The 22,785-nt window shown below is 35.1% G+C and overlaps 1 long non-coding RNA gene across 1 annotated transcript in view; it reads left to right on the forward strand.

Annotated features, from left to right (window-relative positions):
- Positions 1-21,513, forward strand: part of LOC134739643 (uncharacterized) — a 56,192-nt gene extending 34,679 nt beyond the window's left edge. Inside the window, exon 2 of the long non-coding RNA XR_010126508.1 lies at positions 19,987-21,513. This is a non-coding gene — a long non-coding RNA (uncharacterized LOC134739643). The remainder of the gene's footprint in view (positions 1-19,986) is intronic.
- Positions 21,514-22,785: the final 1,272 nt, after the last annotated feature.

The following is a 22,785-nucleotide window of genomic DNA, read 5'->3' on the forward strand; positions in this document are numbered from 1 at the left end:
TTTTAAACACTTTGTAAAACATACCATAATTGTTTGTTTTAAAAATTCCACATATTACTTTAGGTATGGAACACTACATTTTGCTTTCAGCCAAAAATGTTAAGACACTTACAAACATTAACAATTTTTTATGCCTCCAAATAGCCATCACATCACTCTGGGACATGGAAATATTATATTTGCTATTTACAAGTGGAGTGATCTCATCATTTATGTTTATTAATTGGTGATATTTCATGGCCTGAAAAACTAAGACTTCATTACATCTCATTTGGAATTTCATCAGGTCTCTTTGTAGTCAAAATATTAAACTCATTCTAGGCATTAGTCTTTATAGTCACAAGTATAATGTTAATGTGTTTTAGTAGTGCTATAAGCACAGCCTATATGAGTGGTAGTGAAATACTTTTCAAAATCAGGTTAAAATAGCTACATTTTACCTCCACTCATCATGCTCATAACTCCAACCTACTTTCCAGAGGGGTAGTGAACGAATACTCATTAAAAACTATGAAAAAAAAAGGCCTTGTAGTTATACCTGGCAAGATGCAGTTATAACTACAAAATCTTTAACACAAATACAGGTCAATTAGCACTTATATAGTGTTGTACAATCATCAGCTTATATATAAACATCCTTACAAGCTAGGTATTATTGCCCCATTTCACGTCCATTGAAAACTAAGAAAGGCATTTGCTCAGTGTCACCCTGAAGAGGCAGCATAATCTTGGTTCCTAGCCTTCTTGAGGCTAATATTTGTCCTAAAGCTGAAATAAAGTGCTCAGTATTAGGGAATGGCTTTCAGAATTTAATGACAAAAAACTAGATACAAAATATTCAGCGATCTAAGTTTTAAAAATTCAAGTTCTGTCCTGCTCCCACAAAGTTTCATGTTAAAATTCATTCTCTCTGGCAGAAGGACCAGAGAGAGACAGCTCTGTCTAGCCTATTTTCCTTCTCTTTTTATTATTGTTGCCATTCATACTTCTCCATCTTTCAAGAATTTAACTTTGCCCTTTTCATTTTTTGTTTTTGCAAAAACATATAAATAATAACTGTAAAAGTAAGATATAAATCCGAAAGGATTTTACTGGCAAACTCCAAGATGGAAGTTATTTTTCTGTTCAAATTTTAGTTTATTTTATAAACTTTACACTGGAGGCTCTAACTTGGTTTCCCAGTTTTAAAAAAGCTTAATTTATTTTTCTCTGTTACATGCTTTCAAATTGCTAGGACTAACTGAGCTATAATATATAAGACACAATCTGTTTCATGTTGTAAAGCAAAGCCACTCTAAATTAACTGTATTTTAGGGGATAGACTTATGGAAATACCCCATGCATAAAGGTTTTGGGCTTAGTTATAGAACACATTCATGTTTTTCTAATGTGTTTGACAAGTTTTGTCCAAATATTAAAATAGTCTGGCTTCATAAGACTTTGGCTAATCATAGAAGGTTGCTCTTATGATAGTAATAAAATGAATTTTGACTTATTTATAAGCAGTATAGAATGTGATCATAATTTGTTTAGGGTAAGCAGCCCCGAGGCAGGGAATATGGCAGCCTTGAATCAGGGAACATGGCAGACTGTTGAGTTCTCACAGGCTGAATTTTGAAGACACCTTTAAGTTAATTTATAGCTTTTACTTACAATAACAAAAAAAAGTCTCAGGTCATCTATAAAGTACATTTCTAAAAATCAGATTTGTTTTATCCAGTAGAATTTTAATTCTATTTTATATTCACTCACATGCTAAGTGAGAGAGGCTACTAATTTTATATAATTTGTGGTTTATTTTTATCATTTTAATAAAGGAATAAATGGTCTCTAAGAGTTTATTTTTATTTAAAAGAAATCAGAAATGAAAGCTTTTATAATGTGAAAACAATTACAAGTTAATTTTCCCGATGAACATTGATGCAAAAATCTTCAACAAAATACCAATAAAACAAATTCAATAGCACATTAAAATAATCATACATCATGGTCAAGTAGGATTTATCCTTAGGATTCACGGATGGTTCACCATGTGAAAATCAATTAATGTGATACACTACACTAAGAGAATAAAGGATAAATTCATATTATCATCTCAATAGATGCAGAAAAAGCATTTGATAAAATTCAACCTACTTTTATAATAAAAACTCCCCAAAAGTTAGGTATAGAAGGAATGTACCTTAACATAATGCCATATATAATCATAATAAAAATGGCCATATATGACAAGTCCACAGTTAACATCCCAGTCAACTGTGTTTAAGATGAAGACCAAGACAAGGATGCCCATTTTCACCATTTCTATTCGATACAGTACAGAAGGTCCTCATCAGAGCAATTAGGCAAAAACAAAAACAAAACCACAAGCAAACAAAAAAAGGCAATCAAATCAGAAAGAAATTAAATTGTCTGTTTGTAGATAACATAAAAACTCTAAGGATTCCACCAAAAAAAAGTTGAAACTAATAAACAAATTTAATAAAGTTGCAGAATACAAAATCAACATGCAAAAATCAGTAGTGTTTCTATACATTAACAATGAACTATCCTAAATTGAAATTTTAAAAATCTCATTTACAATAGCATCAGAAAAATAAAATACTTCAGAATAAATTTAACCAAAGAAAAATATGGACAATGCAAACTATAAAACAGTGATGAAAGAAATTTAAGAAGGCCTGATTGAATGGAAAGCTATCCTGTGTACATAGATTGGAAGAATTAGTATTGTTAAAATGTCAATATTACCCAAGGTAATTGTATTTATTAGTCCATTCTCACACTGCTAATAAATACCTGAGAATGAGTAATTTATAAAGGAAACGGGTTTAATTGGCTTACAGTTCCACATGGCTGGGGAAGCCTCAGGAAACTTACAGTCATGGTGGAAGTGAAAGAAAACACGTCCTTCTTCACATGGTAGCAGCAAGGAGAAGTGCCAAGCAAAGAGGGGAAAAGCTCCTTATGAAAACTTCAGATCTTGTGAGAACTCACTCACTATCATGAGAACACCATGAGGGTAACCACCCCCATGATTAAATTACCTCCCAATGGATCCCTCCCATGAAATGTGGGGATTATGGGAACTACAATTCAAGATGAGATTTGGGTGGCAGCACAGCCAAACCATATTATTCTGCCACTGGTCCTTCCCAAATATCATGTCCTCAACATTTCAAAACACAATCATGCCCTTCTAATAGTCCCCCAAAGTCTTAACTCATTCCAGCATTAACTCAAAAGTCCAAGTCCAAAGTTTCATCTGAGACAAGGAGAGTCCCTCCCACCTATGAGCCTGTAAAATCAAAAGAAGTTAGTTACTTTCTAGATACAATGGGGTACAGGCATTGGGTAAATACACTCACTCCAAATGGGAGGAATTGGCCAAAATAAAGGGGTTACAGGACCCATGCAAATCTGTAATCTAATAGGGCAGTCATTAAACATTAAAGTTCCAAAATGATCATCTTTGACTCCATGCCTCATATCCAGGGCATGGTGATGCAAGAGTTGGGCTCTCACAGCCTTGGACAGCTCCACTCCTGTGGCTTTTCAGGGTACAGCTCCCCTTCTGGCTGCTTTCATGAGCTGGCATTGAGTGTCTGTGGCTTTTCCAGGCACACAATGCAAGCTGTCACTGGATCCACTATTCTGGGGTCTGGAGGATGGTAACCCTCTCACAGCTCCACTAGGCAGTGTACCAGTGGGAATTCCATGTGGGGGCTCCAACTCCACATTTCCCTTCTGCACTACCCTAGCAGAGGTTCTCCAGGAGGGCTTCACCCTTGCAGCAAACTTCTGTCTGGACATCCAGGCATTTCCATACATCCTCTGGAATCTAGGCAGAGGTGCTCAAACCTCAATTCCTGACTTCTGTGCACCCATAGGCTCATCACCTCATGGAAGCCACCAAGACTTGAGGTTTACACCCTGTCACACAATGGTTCAAGCTATACCTTGGCCCCTTTTAGCCACATCTGGAGCTGATGAAGCTAGGGTGCAGGGCACCATGCCATGATGCTGCATAGAGAAGGGAGGCCCTGGACCTGGCCTAGGAAACCACTTTTCCCTCGTAGGCCTCCAGACCTGTGACGAGAGGGGCTGCCATGAAGGTTGCTGACATGCACTGGAGTCATTTTCCCTATTGTCTTTGTGATTTACATTTGGCTCCTCATTACTTATGCAAATTTCTGCAGCCCACTTGATTTTCTACCCAGAAAATGGGGGTTTCTTTTCTATCACATTGTCAGGCTGCTTTGCCACTTAGAAATTTCTGTTGGCAGATACCCTAAATCATCTCTCTCAAGTTCAAAGTTCCACAAATCTCTAGAGCAGGGGCAAAATGCTGCCAGTCTCTCTGCATAGCAAGAGTGAGCTTTACTCCAGTTTTCAACAAGTTCCTCACCTCCATCTGAGATCACCTCAGCCTAACTTCATTGTCTATATTACTATCAGCATTTTGGTCAAAGCCATTCAACAAGTCTCTAGGAAGTTCCAAACTTTCCCATATCTTTCTGTCTTCTGAGTCCTCCAAGTCTCTGGGAAGTTCCAAACTTTCTCACATTTTCCTGCCTTTTTCTGAGCCCTTCAAATGGTTCCAATCTCTGCCTGTTACCCAGTTCCAAAATCACTTACACATTTTGGGGTATCTTGACAGCAGTGCCCCACTCTCTGCAGTGGGCCAATTTACTGTGTTACTCCATTCTCACACTGCTAATAAAGACATACCTGAGACTGAGTAATTTATAAAGGAAAGAAGTTTAATTGACTCACAGATCAGCATAGCTGGGGAGGCCCCAGGTAACTTACAATCATTGCAGAAGGTGAAGCAAACAGGTCCTTCTTCACATGGTGGCAACAAGGAGAAGTGCTGAGCAAAAGGGGGAAAAGCCCATATAAAACCATCAGATCTCGTGAGAACTCATTCACTATCATGAGAACAGCATGAGGGTAATCGCCCCAATGATTAAATTACCTCCCAATTGGTCCCTCCCATGACAAGTAGAGCTTATAGGAACAACAATTCAAGATGAGATTTGAGTGAGGACACAGCCAAACCATGTCAGCAATGTACAGATTCAATACAATCTCTATCAAAATTCCAATGAATTTTTTACAGAGAAAGAAAACAGAACCTTAAAATTCATATGAAACCAGAAAAGGCCCTAAATAGCCAAAGCAATCTTGAGCAAAATGAAACAAACTGGAGGCACTAAACTACATTATTTCAAAATAAACAACAAAGTTGTAGTAAACAGAATGGCATCATACTGCCATAATAAGACATAAAGACCAATGCAATGGAATAGAGAGACCAGAAGTAAATCCACACATTTATATACTCAATTGATCTTTGACAAAGGTACCAAGAATACACAATAGGGATACTAAAATATCTTCTTTCCCTTTGGAAAGGAAAACCAGATATCCACATGCAGAAGAATGAAATTGGACCCTTATCTCATACCATATACAAAATCAACTTGAAATGGATGAAATAATTAAATTTTAAACCCCAAACTATAAAACTAGTAGCAGAAAATATTTTTAAAATCTTCTTGATATTGGTCTGACCAATTATTTTTTGGATATGACAACAAAAACACACACAACAAAAGCAAAAAGAGAAAAATTCAATTATATCAAAGTAAAAGGCTTCCACACAACACAGGAAACAATCAGTGGAGTGAAAAGATAACCTACGAAATGAAAAAAAATAATTGTAAACCATACATCTAATAAAGAGTTAATAGCCAAACTATATAAGGAACTCAAACAAAAAAAACTCAGTTAAAAAATGGTCAACAGAACAGAACAGACATTTCTTGAAAGGAAATATACAAATGGCCAACAGGTATATGAAAAAAATGCTCAAGATCATTAAATATCAGAGAAATGCAAATTAAAACCTCAATGAGATATCACCTCACACATATTAGAATGACTATTTTCAATAAGACAAAAGACTTCAAACTTTTGGCAAGGATGTGGACAAAAGGGTTTACTATTGGTAGGAATGTAAATTAGTACAGAAATTATGAAAAATAGCATGAAGATTCATTTAAAAACAAAACTACTATACGATCCAGCAATCTTACTTCTGGGTATATATTCAAAAGAAATTAAGTCAGTATGTTGAAGAGATAACCTGCATTTTCATGTGTATTGCAGCATTATTCACAACAGACAAGATTTGGAATCAACTTAAATGTCTACTGAAAGATGAACGGATAAATAAAATGGTGTAATACACAATGGAGCACTATTGAGCCTTAAAAAAATAAAATTCTGTCATTTGAGACAACATGGATGAACCTGGAGGACATTATGTTAAGTGAAATAAGCCAGGCATGGAAAGACAAATACCCCTTGATCTCACTTTATATGTGGAATTTAACAAGTGGAACTCATGGAAGCAGTGAGTAAAACTGTGGATGCCATAGGATGAAGGCAGGGAAGGAAATGGTGAGATGTTGACCAGTAGTTAGAATGTTTCAGTTAGGATGAAGAAGTTCTAGAGGTCTCTTGTGCAGCATGGTTACTATTGTCAATAATAATGCATAGTATACTAGGAAATAGCTAAAATAGTAGATCTTCAGTGTTCTCACCACACACACATGCACACACACACACACACATAAACATGTGAAGTGATGAATATCTTAATTAGCTTGCCTGTGGTAATAATTTCACAATATGTCGTGTATCAGAACATCACATTGTATACCATAAACATATATGATTTCTGTTTTTATAATTATATTTCAATGCAGCTGGGGAAAAAAGATTGTATAAAAATTGTATATTTGTATAATGTAAATAACTTTTCATGGTGACATAGGGTTATCCTGTAATTTATATGTTATAACTTTAATTTTAAGTGAACTATATTGATATTTGTAACATTTTAATACCTGCAGAAGTAAACAAGATGTTTAGCATGGACTTTGCATGTGTACCAGATTATACAGCATCATTCATGGAACCAACTGTATTTTCCTCACAAAGATCACGCTTTCCTCTAGCTTAATTCCTAGTTCTGTTGTCAGGTTACGCCCAGACTTCATGCCATCCTTCCTTGAAAATTCACTCAAACAAGTAATAAGAAGAGCTACTATGTGGGGGAGCTTCTTACATGCCAGGTGCTGTGTTAAGTACATTGTATCATTGTACTTAACATCATTGTACTTAACATTGTAATTAACATCATTGCATCAATTCTCACAACTCAAGGAAATAGGAATTATTATGTCCACTTTAGAGAGGTTGACTTATGGTCATGTTTAGAAACTAGTGGCTCCAGTTAGATATCAAGTTAGATTAATATTAAAGCCCAAGCTTTTAACCACTGCATTATTTTTAGCTCAGTTCAACTTTGTAAATTTTAACTCATAGCAGTTATTTCTGTGTTTTACGATAAAGTATTTAACCTACTAGATTCTTATGTCATCTTCTTAAAAATAGAAATCACCTCAAAATAGCTAGCGAGTCATGGAAAATCATTTAGAAGTGTGCCTGGAATCTATTAAGTCAATAATTCTAAAGCTTTAAAAAATCCAATTAACTAAATCTTTCAATCATCCTTTTCAACGAATAAAAACTGAACAACCAAGGATGCTCTGATACAGGTGTGTATAAACATACATGACCAAGACAGATGAGAACTCTGCTTCTATGGATCTTGCATTCTGGCATCGCACAAATAATAAAAAAGTAATCCAAATACCATCAAGATAATTTCAAATTGTGAGAATGTCTATGAAAAAATGAAAAGAATAATGTGATGAAAAGCAAACTTTACAGAGGCTGTTTCAATGCGGGTGAGAATAAGCTTCTATTAGCAGGGATTGTTAAGATAGATAAAACTAAATAAATAATATGTTTCACATTTTATATTTTATATCCATGCAAATTCAGCACCCTGTTATTTGCTTCAGTAGCAAAATGATATTTTGAATTACTATAGAAATTACTGAAATTATCGCCCAAATATCAGAATAAAATTAGTGACCCAGAATGCCAAGTATTGCTTATCCTACGCTAAGCAAGTCCTACTTATACCATCAGAGAGAAAATCACTGGAGAAGGAATTAGTGAATACCCAGTTATTGTTAGGGGTGGACCCTCTATTCTTCTTGGAAAGATCTTCCCAGAAGATCTTAAGAAGGTCTACTCAAGAAAACCTTGAGTCTTCTCAAGGTTTTCATAGACTGAGATTGGGTTTAATCATTTACTTACAAGATATTCACAACCAAAGTTAATCAATTCTTAAATAAATATAATATTCCTGTAGTCCAAAGCAGTAAAGATACACCTGTAAGACTCATTCTCTTCTTGAATTTCTGTGTGTGTTGTTGTTGTTGTTGATGATGATGATGCTACTCTTCAAATTTGGATGGAAAAAAAAGCAATGTTTTAAAATACAACATGTAGGATCACACACTACTTGGGATACTGAGGAACAGGTACCCATCTCCTTTTTGGTACAAACACACTTCCAAGGCCTTCCATACTAAATGACTCTTTTGATGATGGGCTGACCATACAAGCAAAGGGGTTATCTATGCCATTTAAATAAAGAAAAAATAGGCTAGGCATGGCGGCTCACCCCTGCAATCCCAGCACTTTGGGAAGCCAAGGCAGGCAGATTGCTTGAGATAAGGAGCCCGAGACCAGTGTGGACAACATGGCAAACAACCATGTCTCTACGAAAAAATACAAAAACTAACCAGGTGTGATGGGTGCGTGCCTGTAGTGCCAGCTACTCAGGAGGCTGAGGTGGGAGGATCACCTGAGCCTGGGACGTTGAGGGAGCCGAGATCGTGCAATTGCACTCCAGCCTGAATGACAGAGTGAGACCTTTTCTCAAAAAAAGAATAAGAAAAAAAGGAAAGAAAAGTATAAATAGAAGAACTGTAGAGCTGGAAACAATTTTTTCATCATTTCAAATCCTTAGCATGGGCATATGAATTAATTTTCGGAGTTGTGACACACTTTCCTGTATTAATCATGGGACTGTTGATTATCTATTCTCCTCTAAGGAAAGCTGCATAGGCATTTGCCTCTCTACCAGATCACCACCGTTGATTCCATTTAGTCTCTGACTGTGATTACTTGCAGCTGGGGTCCATTCGCAACAACATTTTTATATCATGTACAAGATTAGAGCAAACAAACTATTTGACTACAGTATTCTCCAATTACATTAATTTTATCCCCTGATGTCTTTATTTCCTTCCTTTCTAATTTAACTGTGTAATGTGAAAATTGACCCTATTTTTGTGCCTACTGTGATGTTCTTAATCCTCTCTTTCTACCCACACGGTGTTAGTTGCCTAAGAGGACTTCACAAACAAACTCCTCTAATGGGAACAAGAGGATTTTCCTTTTTGCAGAAAAATCCCAAAATGAGTCCTACACTTAACTTTCCAAGCTTTGAGTTGGAGGGAAGATGTACCAGACATCCATTACAAAAACATATAGCATCTATACACTTCTGTCACCTACACTTGTAATCTTTCCGCGTCTCAGGACAGAATCACAATAATTAGGTCTGGCTAAACGGAGAAAGCTATGCAGGGAATTGTGGAATCAAGTGTGGTAAATGGTGATGGAAAGGTGATCATAGAAAAGAAAAAATATTAAAAAGACAAAAGAGACATAAAGAAGAAGAACAGATAAAGACAATACCCAAAGCAGTGATGTTGCATGTTCTTTCAAAGTGTAGAGAGTCATGGTGGTACAGTCAATCACCTCTTGGATGTAAGTACTTGGACAGAACAGTAAACGGAACCTCCTGAGATACAGTGTTCTATGGATGAGGAAATGCAAGCAAACATCACATTAGACAAATTACAGACAGAAAAAAATTATTAAAATAGGATTCACATTTTAAGATTTAAGAAATACATGTTAAATAATCGCATTAAGATACTTAGTGTGGCATCCATCATTACATACATATATATGCTTTTTTTAATTAGATAAATAATGTTCAGTTAGAATTCAGGTACTCTTTGGGGTTCTCGAGTTTGGCACAATGATTTAGAAAAAGATTATCAACTAACAATTAGAACTATATAGATACACCAAATAGTTCCAAGTAAATATGTTATGTAGTTATATATACTACATGTTTTTTAAAAAACAATAATATTGGCATTTTTGTTTCCTCTGGGGAAATGTTTGCAGCAGAAGTCACTCTGAACCTAGGGAGGAGACTCAGGCTCAGTTTAAGCTCCCTAAGTTTTAGTTGTCCACCTTGGCAAGTCACTCTCAGATGTGAGCTGTTTATACAAAAGTTAACCATTTTATTGATTATTTTATTTATATTTTTGTGGACTTATAAGGTTTTGTTTTCTTTATTATTATTATTATTATTATTATTATTATACTTTAAGTTTTAGGGTACATGTGCACAACGTGCAGGTTTGTTACATATGTATATGTGCCATGTTGGTGTGCTGCACCCATTAACTCATCATTTAGCATTAGGTATATCTCCTAATGCTATCCCTCCCCCACTCCCCTCACCCCACAACAGTCCCCGGTGTGTGATGTTCCCCTTCCTGTGTCCATGTGTTCTCATTGTTCAATTCCCACCTATGAGTGAGAATATGCGGGGTTTGGTTTTTTGTCCTTGCAATAGTTTGCTGAGAATGATGGTTTCCAGCTTCATCTATGTCCCTACAAAGGACATGAACTCATCATTTTTTATGGCTGCATAGTATTCCATGGTGTCTATGTGCCACATTTTCTTACTTTATGAGCAAGGATCTGTGACAACTCACATAGTTTTTAAAAAAGTAGGCATTTGTATTTAGATTTGAGTAACTCTGGTGTTAATGCATTTAGGGTTTAATAATTATGTATTTTAGTAAAAAAATAAAGGATAGTGACTCCAACATTTGCATATGCCTGGTGAAACTCTCAACATTTTATAATTTTTATTCTCAGTGTTGGAGTGATGAAATTATACAGACATTGATATAAACAATTTTAAGAGTTCTTATGCTCTGTCTCTCTGACCTTCTCCCTGCTTTATTATGGCTAGAACACTCAGAAAGCTGGGCAGTGGTTTCCAGGGAGCTTGGGTTAAAATTTGATCTTTGCTACTTAGTATTCCTACAGCCTTGGGAGCGTAATTTCATCTTCCTGGTATTTGCTTTTATTTGACAGTCTCACAGGGCTGCTGAAAGGATCTAAGGCCGTCACATATGTAAGGATGCTTAGTAGTTATGCAAATCTTGGCAGAGTCTCTGCTACTCGTAATTATCAGGATGTATAAAAATGACCTTAAAATGACCACCTGGCATTTAAAGTCATCTGAATACATCAATTATACTTTGGTTGCAACCACCTGCACTGTGCAAGCAAATTAAATTATTATTTTGTTGTTGTTGTTGTTGTTAAAACTCACTATTAGCAGTTTAGTAGAAAGAGGAAGCTCTGTGACAAGGAAAGAACCCTGGAATCTGAGATCAGACCTAGATCTGCCCAATGACTTATTACAAAAGAAAGCACCTCAATTACCGTTCTGGAAAGCAAAAGGAGACAATTATATTTCAGAAGTTGGATTTTTTCCCCATTTCATCTCTATAGGTCTAGTAATATAGTTGCTAACTGAATAAAATATGATGTTTAATACTTTTAAAAGATAAATTTTTAAAATGAAAATATATTAGCTGAAAGAAAACATATAAAGAAAGAACCAATTCTAAGGAGTATTAACAATTCATACATAAAATTACTGCTCTACCTGAGTTTCTTGTTAATGTAACATTTAACTTTATCTTTCTTTATCCACAGAGAAATAACAACATCAGCTCTAAGATCCTGTGCAAACTTGTCCAACTCCTTGCCCCAAGTCAAAAACCAGTTGTGATGGTTTTTATAAAATTTTTTTCAAAGATTTCAAATGATGATTGATCCTTCTATATGTTTTTTAATAGCTTTGGCAACCTGGTATCATAAATTAAATGAATAGTTCCGACAGTTTCACAAATAGGACTGCCTTTGATTTGGTTTAGGATTTATTATACACACAATCCATGTTTAATACCCTAGATCAATAACATAATCATTGGCAAACTTTTTACTTTCTCCACCCAGCTTCAGGTATTTTCTTGCCTGGATCCCAAACGTGTCTGATCCACAGTCCAACATTTGGAGTCCCAGCTAAACTCTTTATTTATTACGCTATCAATTTAATTGTAAAATTTCACATTGGATTTTTATTTTAAGTATATACCTTTTTCTGAATGAAAAATGTATTCCTTTCACATCTATTGATAGATTTCTAATTCAAGAAGTTCACATATCTGTTCAATGTATCATACAGTTAAGCAACACAGCTTGGAATTTACCAGTGAATACAATTGTAACATGGATCTTCAAAGCTTTCACTTTGCTCTCTTACATTCTCTTGATCATACCCTACCAAATAACATCACTCACACAAATGGAGAAAGTATTGGATTTAGAGTTCTGATTTTTAGAATCCAGTACCAGCTGTATGAGATGTTACCTGGGAAAAACTGGAGCTTTTGTGTAATTCTCTGTAAATTCATAATGTTTGAATGAGGTAATTTCTAAAGCACCTTCCATTCTATTGTTTTTATTCTGTAATCCCTGTTGACATGCTTATTTTAGTCTCGTGTAATATCTCAATTCATATTCCTTGCCTAGAAAATATATCTGCTTGCGGACCAGGCACAGTGGCTCACGCCTGTAATCCCAGCACTTTGGGAGGCTGAGGCAGGCAGATCATGAGGTCAGGAGTTCGAGACCAGCCTGGCCAACATGGTGAAACCCCATCTCTACTAAAAATACAAAAATCAGCTACCTGTGGTGGCACACGCCTGTAATCTCAGCTACTCAGGAGGCTGAGGTAGGAGAATAATTTGAACCCGGGGGGTGGAGGATGCAGTGAGCCAAGTACCACTGCGTTCCCGCCTGGGTGACAAAAAAATAAAAATTAAAAAAATGAAAAAAGATGATATGTCTACTCATACACTATAATTATTACTCATCATACCAAAATGTTCCACATCTGCATTTGCCAACCTACAGCCTACTGTTCTTTCAACTACAACCATTCCTGGTTTTCATCACAAGGATCATTTAAATAATCACATCTACAGCTATGTTATTATTTGCTTTCTTTCACATTATCCAATTCTTCTCCTGAAAAATGGTTCTTCAATGTGAGATTACCTTAAAACTTCTATTACAGTTTCCTCCTGCTACCAATAAGGTGGGTACTCAATAAATGTTGAGTGAAGGTTATGACTAAATTGTATTTAAACATCAATATTTTAAAAATTATACCTAGTAAAATCATATCTTGTTTCTTACTTTTTGAATATTCTGGTGCTTTGACATTTTGTTTGATGATTTCACTGCAAGTATGGAAAATGATATTTTTCTAAGGACAACACAAAGTTCTGATGATTAATTAGATAATTTGAGCAATAACATTTTTGAAACTGAAATTCAGAACTTGTAACAAGAATGCTTTCCACCAGAGAGACTTCAATGCCAGTCATGAAAACAGAAAGCAAAAAAATTAAAAGAGATATTTTTAAAAGAAGCTGAGAGAAGTCACATTTCCAACTAGAAAACCAGTGGGCCACCCAAGAATTAAGAGAATTAAGAGTTAGAAGAAAAAAAAAACATAAACAAAAACAAAACCCACAGAAATATAGCCAGGAAATCTGGATTTGAATACTTGAGCCGCAATATGAATAATAAAAGAGAAAATAACCCCTACAAAAAACTAAAGGCTCTGAAAGAGAAACAGTGACTTATTCATTCTCATGTTGCGAGGACTGGACCCAGTGCTTGTCACGTAGTTGGCTCTCAGTAAATAAAGTGAAGTCAGAGAAGAATAATTCCAAAGCCTCGCATTTCCTGCATAATTTGCACTAGTGTTTGATTATTTGTTCAGTTAAATACTTACACATAGACAAATGTCCATGATTTTTTCACTTCTATCTTTTGAATAAGCCACTTTTTACTATAATCAGATTTGTTCATATGCTGAGCTTATATGTATGCATTACCAGAAATGTTCTACTACAAAACTTAATACAAACATGGAGGCAAGTATATCTACATGTTTAATTGGACATATACAATTGCAGATACTAAACATTTTTGAGTGACAGAGCAGTACTTTCATGTGACTCGCCCTATTCATAATACATAATTAGACAATTCTGTAGCAGTGACATATAATGTAAGTGTGTAAAATTCAGTTTGTTTTTATAACTACTACATGGAGAAAAAGCCCTTATAAATATGAAAATTTTAATTGGGATTAAGTTCAATGTAGAAGGGAAAAAGCCAGGGCTTTGGAATCAAGACCTGAGTTTGAATAAAAGAGCTATGAGATAGTCACATGGCATCATTAAAACAAATTAATTCTCTGAAATTTGGTTTCCCCATCCATAAATTGGGGAATTAATATTTTCTCATAAAGTGTGATCTAGATGAATTGGAACTATTTGTGCAGAATATACATCTTTGTCTATTACATATTTAAACAAAAATGTAATGAAGCTTTTCTAAGAACAATTATTAGTGTATCAAACTTGAGTTAGTTTCTCTACATCAGCTAAATTCTAAAATTATCAAAATCAAGACAAAGTAGCAGTAAAGTACTAGGAAGCTCTCTAAAAAAAGAAGTCAGTCATAATTCACACATGTGCACACACACACACACACACAGCCTTATATTATGAATGCCGAATAATTGTGATAGGATAAAAGAGAAGATGAGGTTTGATGGGATAAAATTTCTTCTGAAATAATGAGTTCCTTATCACTGCAAAATCAAGAAGTAAATAATTTTTTTATCTGCCAAAGATTTTTAAGAGACATTCTATTTTGGGTTGGATGTTGGAATAGATTATGTTTACTATCTCTTCTAAAATCTGAGGTTCCATGATTGTACAAAACCTTAAAAGCTAAGTTTAAACAGTGAGTCAAGTATTTTCAGTTTTCCAAAACTTACTTCAAAGAAAATGAGTGGACTTCTATAAAAGGCTCAAATGATTTCTTAGAAATCAAATAGCTCTTGCACAAAAACTGTTTGATGACTTAAGTATGAATGAATCCGAAACATATGGATTAAATTTCTTATGAAATATGATAGGAAAGTAATGCTTAGCAAATTTTCTTTTTTTGGGGGGTGGGGGCTTCTTGTACTAAAATCTTTGGAAAATTGTTCAAGATGTTTTAATGACCCCAAAATGCATTTGGATTTACTCTGGTCTGCTATAAGCAATTTGAAGCCTTTAATTTCCTTTTTCTATTGTGTCTGGACAAAGTTCAATTCAATTTTCTACCAGCTGTTGACTGTCTCTGTTTAGTACACTGACTTTTTACTGTTGCTATTTTAAGTATGTTTGCTTGCTTTACACATTTGGAAAAAATGACTAAAAAGTTTGAACTATTAAATATTTCAAAATATTTGTTGCCACCATTTAAATCTGACCTGTGAAACGTCTCTGTTTGCCAAAACATTTGACTTATGAGTATAATTTATATAAGATCAAATCGTAATGAAGAGTTGATAAAATAGAAGAGCCTACAAACAAATTTCCAGGGGGAAGTGCAGTGTTTGATCTAAATAACATTGGCTTAAATATTTAATAGAGAGAATGGGAATTTAGAAATAAAAGTGCCATTGGGAAATACCATCATGTTAAAGTAGAAACTATGTGTCAGCTACAAATTATGTTGAATAGTGTAATAAGATATAGAAATTGAAGATTTTATAAATTGTCGAACCTTTAATTTAAATGTCAATATGATGCACTTGATTTACTTAATTATAAAAAATCTTATTCTAGAAATGTACATTTCTTCCTATAAACTTAAAGTGGCATAAAATATTGTTTTAATACCAGGACTTTGGGAAGCTGAGCAGAGAGGATTGCTTGAGCCCAAGAAAATTGATACCAGTGTGGGCAACACAGCAAGACATTGTCTTTACTAAAAAATAATAATAATAATAATAAAAATAACCAGGCAAGGTGGCACCTTAGCTACTCAGAAGGCTGAGGTGGGAGGATCAATCACTTGGGCACAGGAGGTCCAGGCTGCAGTGAGCTATGATCATGCCACTGCACTCCAGCCTGGGCAACACAGTAAGCAAGACCCTGACTCTATATAGTTTTGGACTACGTTTCCAAAATGATAGCCACCTGCTTTACAGATTCTCACCAATAATAATTTCCCATAGACCATAGCTCATAATATACGTTATGTGGGACATTTAAACATATTTTGGTTGATTCAACTTGATACCAATTTAAATATTGTTACACACAGGTTTCTCAAGATGCAGAAGCAATGTAGATTATGCTGCTAGTGGAAACAAAGCTCATGTGCTCATTTGGTTTGAGTAGATTCTGAAAACTAATGGCATCATCTAGATTGGTACAATGTCTTAGTTGGCTTGGGCTACCATAACAAAATACCATTTACTAGATGGTATAAGCAACATAAACATATTTTTCACAGTTCTGGAAGATGGAAGTCTAAGATCAGCATGCCAGCATGATTACATTTTGGTGAGGGCTCTCTTCCTGGCTTGCAGATGGCCACCTCCTCACAATTCCTCACATAGTAGAAAAAGAGAAGGAAACTCCCCAGTGTCTCTTCTTATGAGGGCACTATTTTTTTTTTATGAGGACTTCACTCTCATAACCTCATTTAAACCTAATTTTCTCCAAAATGCTCCATCTCTGAATACCATAACATTGGGGGTTATGTCTTTATCATATACATTTTTGGAGGAAACAGAATTCAGTCCTTAACACTTTTCCCTCACCCCCTTAAATACAGTCCTTAACACTTTTCCCTCACCCCCTTAAATTCTTGGCCTTCTCACATATAAAATACAATCATTTCATCCCAATAGCCCTAAAATTCTTAGCTCATCCCAACTCTAAGTCTAAAGTCCAAAGTCTCAACTAAGTGTTATCTAAATTAGATATGGCTTATACTTGAGGTATGATGCATCCTGAGGCAAAATTCCTCGCCAGCTGTCAATCTGTAAAACCAGACCAGTTATGTGCTTTCAAATATAATGATGGGACAGGCATAAGCTGTCTCATTCTAGCTTTCAGGATCCCATTTGTTTCCACTTCATGCCCTCACTTTAATTGTAGACACCTTTCAAGGCTGGAAGTTCAACTTGAATTGTAATTTAACTAGTCACAGAATGAGATTCTGCATTTGACTTTCAGCAATCTCAGCCCTTAATGGAGATAAACGTTTCCTTGAAGGCACACATAGAAGATTTCAAGTTATGTATGTGATGTTTGAGCTGAGAATTCAAATCCCTGAGATCATCCTTTTCTTTTCCCACTTTATTCAGACCATAAGCTCAGCCAGCCCATCTCATTAAATTTGTTAGTTTTCAGAAAATGTTCAAAAATATCACATTACACAGTTACCCAGATCTTTGTTTCCTTTAAATGGTTGATTAAGAATTTCTAATGGTGACATCTTATGTATCTGTATTGCCTGCCATAGACTATCAGTGCTCTCTTTACCACTGGAAATTGAGTTACTAGTATATTTAAATCTAAGCAAATTAAGGAGCCAATTTTAGAAATCCCAGAATCAATTCAGAAAATACTCTTAAAATTATGTCCTCTAAAACAGCTCTGGGTACCAAAATATGTATCAGTCAGGAGACTCCAGAAAATTAGCACCAATAGGAGATAAATAGATAGATAGATAGATAGATAGATAGATAGATAGATAGATAGATAATAGATAGAGAGATATAAAAATACATATTATAAGAACTTAGCTTACATGTTTATGGAGGATGAGAGATCCCAAGATCTGCGGTTAGCAAGCTGTAGAATCAGGAGAGCCAATGAGGTATAAGTCCCAGTTCAAAAGTCGGCAGCCTCAAGTTCTAAGAAGAGCAAATATTTCCGTTTAAGTCTGAAGGGCAGAAAAAATTCCAGCTCAAGCAGCCAGGCAGGAGGAGTTTCCCCTTAATGCAGAAAGGGTTAACATTTCTGTTTTATCTAGGTCTCCAATTGATTGGATGAGGTCCATCCACATTAGAGAGCAAAATCTTTTTTACTTAGTCTGCTGATGAAAATGTTAACCTCATCCAAAAAAAACTCACTGACACACACAGAATAATGTTTGTCTAAATATCTGAGCACTCCATGGCCCAATCAAGTTGATGGATAAAATTAACATCACATACTTATTGATCTGCTTATTGAATAGTAGTTGTTTTTTAAAATAAATTCAGTTATATAGCTAAATACATTAATCAGAATACAAATTATTTTAATATGTACTAATACTGACCCACATTTAAAGAAACATTAGACTAAATATCTGGGCACTCCATGGTCCAATCAAGTTGACACATAAAATTAACCATCATGTACTTATTGATTTGCTTATTGAATAGTAGATTTTTTAAATTATTCAGTTATATAGTTAAATATATTAACCAGAATACAAATTATTTTAGTATGTACTAATGCCAGCCTACATAAAAAAATTAATTGGTTTGAGGTCATTCAAAAGATTCAGTTAGACTATACATTCCTCAGTATTTCTTAACTCCTAAAATAGTCTTTTATAGTCAAATAGGAGGTTAATAAAGAGCCTATCAATAAAGAAAAGGATTTCTCCTCCTTGCAGTCAATTAACAAAGTAGTTAATATGTATCTCAATATCAGAAAGTGAAGGGTTAGAATTGTAGTAGAAACACTAGACTGTGAAGGCAGGATGTGAGTAAGTATTTATTTAGATCTCCTGGGATTCTGTCCACTATCCATCTAACCACTCATTCACTCATTACCTGTTTATGTGCAGAATTATAAGCCAGGCACTGTGATAGGTGTCATAAACATTGAAACAATGAAAATAAGCTCTTACTCTCTCCAGCTTACCATTTAGTAGGAGAGGGTAGACATGTTAACTATAATGATGAAACGCTATGATATTTATATAGAGAAAGTACAATAGGTGCAAAAAGGAGGATGTGTCTAATTCTAGTGGAATAGGAAAAGGTGGTTAGGACAGGTCTCAGAGTAACAAATCTTTAAAGATAAGTAGCTATCAACCAAGGGGATGTAAATGAAAGGGGCATTGCCAGCAAGAAAGCAGCTTGGGCAAAGGCACAGATTCAAGACATAGCACAGTTTGGGAAATTACATATACTTCAGTACTTCAGCATAGCTAGAACATAAGCTTATACAAGCATAAATTGTAGCAGAATCATGCTAAGAGAGTACTGAGTCAGTTTTTTTGTTTGTTTCTTTGTTTGTTTGTTTGATGTCTTGGGTATTCTCTGTCTTCTTTCTTCCCTGGAGTATTACTCAGAAATCTTTGCCCACTGCAATGTCCTGAAGAGATTCAGCAAGGTCTTAGATTTAAATCTTTAATCCATTTTAATCCATTTTTTTGTATGGTCAGAGATGGGGTCTAGTTTCATTCTTCTGCATATGGATATCCAGTTTTCCCAGCACCATTTATTGAAGAGACTGTCCTTTTCCCAATGTATGTTCTTGGCACTTACGTCAAAAATGAGTTCACTGTAGATGTATAGATTTATTTCAGAGTTCTTTATTCTATTTCACTGGCCTATGTGTCTGTATTTATGTCAGTACCATGCCATTTTTGTTACTATAGCTCTCTAGTATAATTTGAAGTCAGGTAATATGATTCCTCCAGTTGTGTTTCTTTTACTTTGGATAGCTTTGGCTATCCTTATGTGTTCTCTGTTTTCTTCCAGCTCTGGTCTCTCTCTCAGTGAAGAACAGTCCCAGATCCTTTGATATGTCACTTCCCATATATTTAGCTAATAGGAGGTACCTATGGAAGACTAGAAAGCAGAGAGAGGGGAGAAGCCCAGGAATCTTGCCCTTTCTTTTTCTGCTTTCAACATGGAATGTCCCTGACAGTAACAGTGTCTCTCTGTGTCTCCAGCTACCACCAGACTACTACTTGTCACTTCATGGTCCCAGTTGATGCTGGACAGCCTCCATGCTGGTTCTCGATGTAAAGCTCTGACTTCTGGGCTCTGTCAAGATCACAACCTTCATTGTCCCTCCAGTCCTAAAGGCAATACCTTTTTCCTGTTGTTGTTGGTCCTTGGATTGACTCACTATTCCCCATTTGTCTCTTCGGTTATCATCTTTGCAAATTCCAACACTGAATTTCTTCTGCTATTGAGACATACATAGCGTGTGATTTTTTTGAATGAGTCTTTCCTGATTTAGGTACTTACAGCCACATCAAAAGTCAAATGGTTCTCCTTTCACAATATGATACACAAGTAATTTTCTTTAGTAGTTGTTAAAGACTAAATTAAAATACTGACTCCTGAATGACCAGTGGGTTAATGAACAGATTAAGAAGGGAAATAAATTTCTTGAAACAAATGATAATGAAAACGCAACACACCAAAACCTATGGGATACAGTAAAAGCCGCACTGAGAGAGCCGTGTGTAAGTGCCTACATCAAACAAGAAGATAATTTTGAAATAAATAACCTTGTGATGCAGCTTAAAGAATTAGAAAAACAAGAGCAACCTCAAACCCAAAATTAGGAGAAGAAAATAATAAAGATCAGAGCAGAAATAAATGAAATGAAGAAAATAACACACAAGATCAGTGAAACAAAAAGTTGGTTTTTTTTGAAAGATAAGGAAAACTGACAACACTTTAGCCAGACTAACTAAGAAAAACAAGAGAGAAGATCCACATAAATAATATTAGAGGCTGGGCACAGTGGCTCATGCCTGTAATCTCAGCACTTTGGGAGGCTGAGGCGGGTGAATCATGAGGTCAAGAGATTGAGACCATCCTGGCCAACACGGTGAAGCCCTGCCTCTACTAAAAACACAAAAATTAGCTGGGCATGGTGACATGCGCCTGTAGTCCCAGTTACTTGGGAGGCTGAAGCAGGAGACTCGCTTCAACCCAGGAGGCAGAGGTTGCAGTGAGCTGAGATCGCACCATCACAGTCCAGCCTGGTGACAGAGTGAGACTCTGTCTCAAAAATAATAATAATATAATAATATTAGAGATGAAAAAGGGAGACATTACAACCAATACTACAGAAATTCAAAGGGTCATTAGCGGCTACAATAGCAATTGTATGCCAATAAATGTAAAAGTCTAGAAGAAATAAATAGATTCCTAGAAACATACAACCTATCAAGATTGAACCATAAAGAAACCCAAAACTTGAATAGACCACTAACAAGTAATGAAAACAAAGCCATAATAAAAAGTCTCCCAGAAAAACAAAACAAAACAAAACAAAAAAACTGGAACCCAATGCCTTCACTGCTAAATTCTACCAAAGATTTCAAGAAGAACTAATACCAATCCTACTTAAACTATTTTACAAAATAGAGGTGGAGGGTATACTTCCAGATACTTCATTCTATGAGGCCACTATTACCCTGATACCAAAACCAGAGAAAGACACAGCAATGAAAATAAAACTACAGGCCAATATCACTGATGAATATTGATGCAAAAATCCTCAACAAGATACTTGCAAACCAAATTCAACAACACATTAAAAAGATTATTCATCATGGCCAAGTGGGATTTATCCCAGGGATACAAGGATGGCTAACATATGCAAATCAATCAATGTGAAACATCATATTAGCAGAATGAAGGACAAAAACCCTATGACCATTTAAATTGATGCTAAAACAAACATTTGATAAAATTCAACATCCCTTCACGATAAAAATTCTCAAAAAACTGGGTACAGAAGGAACATAACTCAGCATAATAAAAGGCCCACAGCTAGTATCATACTAAATGGGAGAAAACGGAAACCTTTTCCTCTAATATTGGGAACACCACAAGGATGCCCACTTTCACCACTGTTATTCAACATGGTACTGGAAGTCCCAGCTAGAGCAATCATACAAGAGAAAGAAATAAAGGGCACCCAAATTGGAAAGGAATAAGTCAAATTATCCTTGTTTGCAGATGATATGATCTTATATTTGAAAAAACCTAAAGATGCCACCAAAAAAAAAAACTATTAGAGTTGACAAACAAATTCAGTAAAGCTGCAGGATCCAAAATTAGCAAGCAAAAAAAAAAAAAAAATCAGTAGAATTTCTATATATGAGTAGCAAACAATATGAAAAAGAAATCAAGAAAACTAATTCCATTTATGATAGTTAGAAATAACATAAAATACCTAGGAATTAACCAAAGAAGTGAAATATCTCTACAATAAATGCTATATAAAATTAATGCAAAAAATTGAAGAGGACCCTCAAAAAATGGAAAGTTATTTCATGTTCATAGTTTGGAAAAATGAATATTTTTAAAATGCCCATACTACTAAAGCAATCTACAAATTCAATGCCATCTCTATCAAAATACCAAAAACATTCTTCACAGAAATAAAAAAAACTATCCTAAAATATATTTGGAACTATAAAAGTCACAGAATAGCCAAAACTATCTTAAATAAAATACATCTACATCTACGTACATACATCTACAGTGAACTCATTTTTGACAAAAGTACCAAGAACATTCCTTGGGAAAAGGATGATCTCTTCAATCAATGGTGATGGAAAAACTGGATATCCATGCACAGAAGAATGAAACTAGATTCCTATTTTTCACAAAACACAAAAGTCAAAGCAAAATGGATTAAAGACTTAAATCTAAGACCTCAAATTGTGAAACTACTGAAAGAAAACCTTCGGGAAGCTCTTCAGAACACTGGAGTGGGCAAA

Source organism: Pongo pygmaeus, chromosome 5 (assembly GCF_028885625.2).
Source record: "Pongo pygmaeus isolate AG05252 chromosome 5, NHGRI_mPonPyg2-v2.0_pri, whole genome shotgun sequence".
In the NCBI taxonomy this organism is placed as follows: Eukaryota; Metazoa; Chordata; class Mammalia; order Primates; family Hominidae; genus Pongo; species Pongo pygmaeus.